This window comes from Arachis ipaensis, chromosome B2 (genome assembly GCF_059453495.1).
Source record: "Arachis ipaensis isolate K30076 ecotype BB chromosome B2, ASM5945349v1, whole genome shotgun sequence".
Taxonomy (NCBI): Eukaryota; Viridiplantae; Streptophyta; class Magnoliopsida; order Fabales; family Fabaceae; genus Arachis; species Arachis ipaensis.
In genome coordinates, this window is record NC_142437.1 from 40785246 (window position 1) to 40795326 (window position 10081).

A 10081-nucleotide genomic window follows, 5' to 3' on the forward strand; every position below is an offset into this window, starting at 1 on the left:
GTACGCGTCGCCTGGATGACCTCATCTTCACGCGTGCGCGTCTGTCACGCGTGCGCGTCTGTCACGCGTGCGCGTCTGTCACGCGTGCGTGTCTCTCTAAGCACTCCAAATCCTTGTTTTTCCATGAATTCTCCACTTTGCATGCTTTTCTCTTCACTTCTTCCATCCAATACTTGCCTTATAAATCTGAAATCACTCAACAAACATATCAAGGCATCGAATGGAATTAAAGTGAATTAAAATTAGCTATTTTAAGGCCTAAAAAGCATGTTTTCACACTTAAGCACAAATTTAGGGAGAATTACAAAATCATGCTATTTCATTGAATAAATGTGAGAAAAGTTGATAAAATCCCCCAAATTAAGCACGAGATAAATCCCAAAATTGGGGTTTATCAAACCTCCCCACACTTAAACTAAGCATGTCCTCATGCTAAAATCAAGAAAGAGATAAAGGGTATCAACATTTATTCAATGCAAACGATCTACATGCAATCTATCTATATGAATGCAACTACTTGGTCAAAATAAATCAATTTCTAAAAATACATATATAAGCATAAGGGCTAAATGTATCTCAATGAGATCAAATCCACAATTGAATTGAGTTATTAAAAAGATTTTACAAACTTGCAAGAAAAGAGATGATCATGGGTGAAAACATGTAATTGAGCGATCGAACCCTCACCGGATGTGTATCTGCTCTAGTCACTCAAGTGTATAGGGTTGATTCACTCAATTTTCCCCTAATCATGCTTTCCAAGATTTATTTTTCATCTAACAATCAACAATTATTTCATGCATACATACAAATATCATGAGGACTTATCCATAGGTTGTAATGGGGCTAAGGTCAAGGTAAGGATGCATATGGTCAAGTGAGCTTGAAATTTGAATCTTTGATTAACCTAAACTTCCCACCTAACCTATATAACAACCTATACAATTCTAAACAAATTTAACTACCCATTCTTCACTTTTTCACACACTCATGCACTCTTTTTTTTTTTTTCACAACCTATATGCATTGATTATTATTGAACTTCACTTTGGGGCATTTTTGTCCCCTTTTTATTGGTTCCTTTTCTTTTTTTTTCTATATTTTTTATTTTATTTTTTTCTTTTTTTTGATATATATATTTTTTTATTTTGTATTTTTTTTCTTTTTGCAATAAAGTATATACAAAAGTATCAATGCATATGGTTTAACATTTAATTAATAAATGTGTATGTACCCAATTCTCAATATTTTCAACAAAAATACAGAAATACACTCTTATCTCAACCAATATTTCCAACTCTCCCACAATTAAATGATAAACACTCTTACTAGGCTAAACTAATCAAAGATCCAAATTAAGGACATTTATTATTTTTCGCTTTAAGGCTTGTGATGTGCTAAAATTATGAACAAAAGGGGTTTAACATAGGCTCAAAGTTGGCTAACAATGGAAGATAAAAGGTAAGCTATTTGGGTAAGTGAGCTAATTGAAACAATGGCCTCAATCATATAAGTGCATTCATACACAAAATAATGGACATAAAGAATGAAACAAATAAAAGATTACAATCATAGAAAGAGAATAATACACAAAAGAATGAAAATAAGTGGTTGTATGATGTAAACACACAATTAGGCTCAAAACTCACATACTTATGTGTTCTTAGCTCAAAAACATGATCCACAATATATAGTTCAAGCAAGTTCTAAATTTTTTTTTCAATCAATTGGGGTGCCCTATAGATAAATTTCTTGAAAATTTTCATTATTTTGACTAAGCTTATTATGTATATATGCAAAATAAGAAAATGCAACTAAAAATCCTAAAAGACCTAAAAAAATGAAATGCGAAAGTGTTGAGATTAGAAATTTGTCACCCAAAAATATCGAGGGGTCGGACGACCTCCCACACTTAAAAGTTTGCACCGTCCTCGGTGCATTCAAAGATGAGCAAGGGGGTATGACGACTTTTCGGATTGCCACCTTCAGCTGGTGGATCAACCAGTGTTGCGTGTTCTTTCTTCCCGCTTCTGTTTTTGCTTATGGTGATTCATCCTATTAATAGGAAACAGGATATAATAAGACAAGTAAATATACAAGCAATGAAGCATAAATTGTTGGAATGAGGTAAATCACTAGAATGAAGTGAGTGAATTAGTGTGACATTAAGGGAAAATAGTGTATGAGTTCTAAGTTGCGTGTGGTTTAGAACACATACTAGCATAGAGAACTATGTTACAAATATACAAAAGAAAGCATACACTTCACTCATTATAGTATGCTTGAGATACTTTAACAGACTTGCAGGTTAAGATACAAACAAGTAGTGGAGAAGAATAAAAGTATTCAAGCAATTAATCAAGTAATTGTGAATTGGATAATGAATGAATATTGATTGATGTGTAAGTAAACTTAGTGAACAAAATGGTATATGAAACTTTCACAACAATCAATGACACACTTTGAATTTTATTTGTAACACCTAAGTGACATAGAGGTGGAACACATGGGTGCTATGGAACTTTAGGACAAAGATATGAGAGTTGAAATCAATCACATAGCAAGCATGGTCCACAAAGCTTTACAAAGCTAAAAAATATGCAATTAGGTAAGCTTACGATCCAATTTCACAATTCCAAAATCTCAATGCATGAAATAGGTGATGTGAATAAGAGTCAATCATAACAAGCATCACCTAAAAAAATGCATTGATAATACACAAATTGCCTAATCATAATGAAATGCTTTAAATCACATGGTGGCCAAAACATGCAATTTAAAAGACTTAAAATGCTTTGAAGGCAATGTTATACACTTGATATCCAAAAACATTAACCATTAAGAACTCAAAACCAAGCAGTAAAATACAACTTCAACAAAGGAATTCAACAATAAAAATTAACAATAATGATGTTAAAATAACATCTTATCAGTAATCAGCATCAATAAATAGCAAACAAGATTAATAATCCAACACTTATTCTGAAAAATAGAAAATTAAACAGAAATTAAACTAACTAAGTAACTAACTATCTAAAAAAAATGGTGATAGATGGTGCTTGATAGTGTTGGATGATGGTTGAAGGGTGGAAAGAAAAGAGGAGATGAGAGAAGAAGGAAAGAAATGGAAAGAAGAGAAGAAATGGGGGTGGATAGAACAGGGTGCCCACGCGTACGCGTGGGGTGACGCGTAAGCGTGGTGAGGTGAAAGGGGTGCGATGCCAATGCGTAGGTTACGCATACGTGTGATGGTCAAATCAGAGAGGCGACGCGTATGCGTGGGTGGATTTTGTGCTAGAGGCACAATTCCAGCCCAAAATGCGCATAACTCTCTGGAATTTGTATGGGAGCATGAAAAATTTGGATGTCATGTGTACACGTGGGCGAGGTGTACGCGTGAGTGGTCGAAAAACTTGAGGTCACGCGTACACGTGGGTGATGCATACGCGTGGCATGGTGCTCTATTTTTCAAAATTTTTCCATGTTCTTGCACCAAACCAAGCATTCCAAACCTCTAAACAGCTACCAAAACACCATAAAACCTTATTTAACATACTAGACTACTAACTAAACTCAACTAACCAAACAAAACATGAAATTAAACTAATTTTATCAATATTTACAAAAGAAAAAAATGAAAAGGTGTTACCATAGTTGGGTGTCTCCCACCTAGCACTTTTATTTATTGTCCTTAAGTTGGACTTATGGGAGCAATCATCAAGGTGGGTTGTGCTTGAATCCATCCTTGAACATCCACCAATGCTTGGACTTCCAATAAGCTCCATCATTCAAAATTAATAGCTCCAAGCTTTGATGGAGTTCTTCACAAACCATGAGCTCCCAAAATTGATCTAAATCTTGTAATCTGGGATCCCACACTTTGTTTTCACACCTACCTTCTAATTGATTATCATGATTCTTTTGGGGTGGTAAGCAAGCCGAATTCTCATTTGAGGACCCAAACATCCTCCTAGACCCAAGCAATCTAGCTCTACACCGAACCTTGCAATCAAACTTTGAGCATGCAACCATCATGAACCTATAGTGATGTTTCCAACCACTAACCATCTCTCTTTTACTCTTAAAGCCACAAAGAGCTCTAAGTTGTCCATCCGTCTCAAGCAAACCATATTCAAGTGGGATAATAAAGCTTAGAGATAAGAGATTTATCCACTTGAATGAAAGGATGGATGGTGATGGCTTGGGGAGAGGTGTCTCTAATATCCTTGCAAGCTCTACTCCCTTGTGTTCTTCCTTAACAACTTCCACCTCCTTGCTAGCTTCTTCGATTTCAACCTCTTTCTCTTGGTAGCTTTGATGAGAGGAACTTTTGCGTGGTCTAGAAATTTACGGATAAATCCTCGTTGCAAGTATAGTTTCTAAACCTTCAAAAGTCCTTTCATACAAACGTTTTGGTTGTCACAAGTAACAAACCCCTTTGAAATTGATAACCGAGAATTCAAACCTCGGGTCGTCTTCTCAAGAAATTGCAGGGAAGTATGTTCTTATTATTGGTTATGAGTTTGTAAATTGGGGTTTATTAGGAAGTAAGGTGGGAATATGTTATATGACAAGTTCTATTAATGTATAAGATAAGAAGCAACAATAGTAAATGGCAGAGGAAATAAAATAATAATAATAAAAATAAACTCTCGGCAAGGTATTAGAAATTAGAGGTCCAGACCAAATTATCCTTATCAATGATAATAAAAATTGAATCTTCAAGTGACTAATTAAATTGATCTTCGAATCCTATTTATTTCCTAAGAAAAGATTGGGATTATTGAAGTTCAATTCAATTGGCAAGATAACACTTAATAATTATGCTGTTGAGTTGGATAACTCCTAAGTTATTAATTTCTTAACCAAAGCCAAGAATGTAGAAAGCTAAATTAAAATCACAAATATCTGGAATACCTCAGATAAAATACATTCCAAGCAGTAAAATCTAACATGTAAAAGTTCATAAGCCAATTGGGCAACATAAGTCAAATACAAATAAAAGCATTAGAGTATCTGAAAGTAAAAGAGAAATATGAAGAAAAAGGAATATTGAACCTGGATCGAGAGTTACTCCTAAAACTAAGAGAAGTCCTAAATCCTAAGAGAGAGAGAGAGAGGAGAGAACCTCTCTCTCTAAAACTACATCTAAAAAATATGAAAAGTGGATTATGAGATCCTTCTCATGAATGGATGCAATCCCCCACTTTATAGCCTCTAATCTGTATTTTCTGGGCCGCAAACTGGGTCAGAAACAGTCCAGAATTCGCTGGTTTCAAATTTTACCACGCTGGATTTCCGTCACTGCGACACAGCTGCATAGATCACGTGATCGCGTCATCTAGCGTCAGAGAAACAATAACATATTATATATTAAATCAAAGCCCCGGACGTTAGCTTTTCAACGCAACTAAAACCGCGTCGTTTGGACCTCTGTAGCTAAAGTTATAGCCATTTGAGTGCGAAGAGGTCAGGCTGGACAGCTTAGCAATTTCTCCAACTTCTTATATTCCTTCCACTTTTGCATGCTTCCTTTCTATCCTCTGAGCCATTCATGCCCTATAATATCTGAAAACACTTAACACACATATCAAGGCATCTAATGGTAATAAGAGAGGATTAATAATAAGCAAATATAAGATCAAAGAAGCATGTTTTCAATCAAAGCACATAATTAGGAAGGAAATATAAAACCATGCAAATAGTATGAATAAGTGGGTAAAGAGTTAATAAAAACCACTCAATTGAGTACAAGATAAACCATAAAATAGTGGTTTATCAACCTCTCCACACTTAAACATTAGCATGTCCTCATGCTAAGCTCAAGAGAAGCTATAAAGAATGAAGAATGTATGAAATGCAACATATAAATGTAACTACATGCAGAATGTTTCCACCTACTTAGTTAAAAGTAAACAAATCTTTCAAGAGGAAATATGAACTGGATTTCACTAATTTAAATCATGAAAATGAAGTACAAATAGACTTGCAAGAAGAAAATAGCTCATGAAAGCAGGGAACAAGGGATTGAGCATCGAACCCTCACTGGTAGTGTATACACTCTAATCACTCAAGTGTTTTTAGGTTCGATTCTCTCAATTCTCTACTAACCTTGCTTTCTAAGGCTTGCTCTTCATCTAACAATCAACATAAATTTAATGCACAAATACTCAAATCAAGAGGTCTTTTAAGGGTTGTAATGGGGTTAAGGTCAAGGTAGGATTGTATTTGGTCAAGTGGACTAAAATTTGAATCCTTAATTAACTTAAACTTTCCACCTAACTTTAGACAATCCATGTAATCACAATTACAAATTCTAACTATCCATCAACCATGTTTTTCACATTATTCATGCATTCTAATTCTAAGTACCGTACATATGCATTGCTTTCACCACTTACTTTGGGGCATTTTGTCCCCTTTCTCTTATTTGCACTTTTTCTTTTCTTTTTCTCTCTTTTTTTTCCTTATATATATATATTTTTTTTTCTTTTGTTTTTCTCAATGCATATGATTAATTTATTGAATGCATGAACATGTCCCAAACATTTCTTTCACATTTTTAGAAAATTCTAACATACTCAATTCTCAAACCAAATATTTCCAAACCCAATTTCCCACACTTAAATCATAAGCACTCTCACTAGTCTAAGCTAACTAAGGATTCAAATTAAGGACATTTTTCCGCTTAGAGTTAATGATGTGCTAAAGTAAAGAACAAAGGGGTAAAATAGGCTCAAATTGGTTTGCAAAGGATAATGAAAGGTAAGGCCATATGGGTATGTAAGCTCAGTGAAACAAAGACCTCAATCATGTAAGTGTATGCATACATCAAATAATGGAAATATAGAATTAAGCAAGACAAAGATCACAATTTTAGAGAGAATAACACACACCAAAAATAAAATATTGGTTGATAAAATGCAACCAATTAAATAGGCTCAAAAATCTCACTGGTTTTGTGTGTTCGAGTTCTAAACCATGTTCCAGTATAATATCTCTTCAAACAAGTGTAACATTAAATTTTATTCAAATTAGTGAAATACTCTAAAAGGTTTCTTGAAAAAGAAAATATTACTTCAACCAAGTGGTAAAATATGCAAAAAATCAAACAAATATGCAATCAAACATGCAAATGCAACAATGAACAAACAAATAAAATAAAAATTTTGGTGTTGAGTCAGGAAATAATTAACCCATGGAGATCAGTATCGACCTCCCCACACTTAAAGATTGCACCGTCCTCGGTGCATGCTGAGATGTGCAGGTGGACGGGTTGTTTCAACTGTTTGCTTTTCTCTAAAGATTTTGCAGATGGACTTGTTTGTCTCCCTTTTAGAAGTTTCTCCTTTTTGCTGTCTTTGGTGGCCAGCCTGAAAGAAGAGGAAAAGAAGAACAGTAACCCAGAAATAAAGATAAGAAACAATTTAAAACATGGGTTGGTTAATGCCAAAGAATGAGGGTTTCAATTACATGGTAGCTACAACATGCAAGTGAGAAAACAATAGAAGCACATGGCATACCAGTGGTGCAAAAATGTTGCAACAATGAGGGAGAGTGTGGGTAAGGAGAGATAATATAAATTCATATCAATGTAAAAGTAATACAGGTATAAAAGATTGGAATTGATATAAATAATATTACCTATTCAAAATAAAACAAGTTACTAAGCATCAAAAAAATACCAGAAAAGATGTAACAGTTGAATAAGAATATTTAAACACCAATAATAATTTTAGAAAAATAAAATATGCAATGAATGAAAGTATGCAAATAAATTAAATAAAATAAAATGAAAGTGAAAAAGAATGAGAAGTAGAAAAAGAAAGTGAGAAGGGAGAGAGAAGGAAGAAATTAGGATTAGAAGAGAAAAGATAAGAAAATTGGCACTAATCTGGATAGGTTGTGCGACGCTGGCGACGCGGTCGCGTGGTGCGCGATAAGGTTGGGTGACGCGGACGCGTGGGGCACGCGATCGCGTGACTTGATTTGAGCTAGTGGCGTGAGTGCAGCCTCGTGGTCGCACAACTCTCTGTTCAAAACTTAGTATTGCCAAAATTCTGGGTGACGCGATCGCGTGGTCGATGCGATCGCGTGAGTGGCCATCATGGAGATATGACGCGGACGCGTGGGGCACGCGTTCGTGTGGTGAGGCTTGGGCTTCCAGCACGAGTCCAGCCCAACTCCAGCTCAACTTTTGGCCATGCACCCTTTTTACGCCGATTTCAGGTCACGCAGCCGCGTGGGTGACGCGGTCGCGTGGGAGGCATGTTTCTCATGTGACGCGGACGCGTCTGCGACGCGGTTGCGTGGATCAATTTGTGCCATTAGCACGCCTCCAGCCCTGTTCCTGCGTAACTCTCTGTTCAATTCTTTTCCTCCTAACGCACTGGTGACGCAGACGCGTCATATGCGTGCTTTTTTTTTTTTAATCTGAAAAGATGTAGAATGCAGTGTTAATATGGATGTGATGCAAAACTCCAGGTTCAATATAATAAAATAAAATAAAACTTGAAAACAAATAAAACTAAATAAAAACTAAAAAGAAATGATCATACCATGGTGGGTTGTCTTCCACCTAGCACTTTTAGTTAAAGTCCTTAAGTTGGACGTTTGGTGAGCTTCCTGTTATGGTGGCTTGTGCTTGAACTCATCTAGGAATCTCCACCAATGTTTGTGATTCCAGTGTCCTCCGGGGTCCCAAACTAAGCATGTAAAGCCCTTAAGAAGCTTCAAACAGATTCTTAGGCTCCCGGGGTAACAAATGCCAGAACAGATTCCACGATCCCAAACTTTACTTTTACACCCGTTTTTGTCTTGATCTGCATTTTTCCAGCCGGGTGAAAGGTGATTTGAATTTTCACTGCAGCTACCAAACAACTTCCTAGACCCATTCAATTGAGTTTTATACCAACCTTTGCGTTTAAACTTGAAGCTTCCAACCATGATGAACCTTGCAGGACGATTCTTACCACTGGCCATCTTCCTCTTACTCTTAATATCACAAAGAGCTCTAAGTTGACCATCCGTCTCCAGTAGCCCTTATTCAAGTGGGATTAGAAAGCTAAGGGATATGAAATTTACCCACTTGAATGTTGTGAAGGATGATGGCAACTTAGGGGGAGGGGTTTCCAACAACTTTGGCAAGGTAATTTCAAGCTCCACTCCCTTGTGCTCTTCTTTGACATCTTCTACCTCTTGATCAACCTCTACAAAATCTTCAACCATGATCTGCCTTGGAGGTTGTATGCTCTTCTCAACATCAACATCAAACACCGTGGAAGGAGGCTCTGTGACTGGACTTTCCAATGGAGGTACAGCATCTCTTAAGTCTGCAACCACTTCTTCCTTTTTAATAATTGATGCTTTGTCCAGTTGTTTAAGTATAAAATCGTACTCATCCTCGCTGATTTTCTTTCCATGACAACTCTTTTCAACTACTCTTTCATCTTCAAGGGTCTCTCCTACCCTTACCCGTAGGGCCTCCTCTAGCTCTTTATAAAGTATGGATTCACGAAGATGATTCCTTCTTTCCTGTTCCATATCAATAGCATAATTGGAATCATCTTGCTCTTGAATTGATGGATGTGGGTGCTCTTCCATGGATGGTGGTGATGGGATGGAGAGATTATTCTGTGGTTGACAAGGAAGTGCACTAGAGCTTGAGGGTTGATTGTTGAAGGTATTTGGTGGTCTGATTTGGATGAAGAGAGCTTGTATAGTAGAGTTTAGATCGGCAAGTGCTTTCTCCATGGAGGTTTGGGGTGGATCTATGTATGGTTCATTTGGTTCATAAGGTGGTTGGTATGGTGGATGTGGGTTAGGGTCATATGGAGGTGAATGGTGGAAAGGGGCTTGTGAGTATGGTGGTCCAAAATTGTGTTGAGGAAAGGGTTCATAGGCATATGGTGGTGGTTGTTGATAGTTCACTGGAGGTGGTTGTTGTCATGAGGGTTGATCAAATCCTTGTGGCTCCTCCCATCTTTGATTGTTCCAACCTTGATGCCTGTTCTCATTATAATTTTTTCTTCCTGCAACATTATTGTAACCAGACTCATAGCCAAAGGGGTGAAAGTTCATA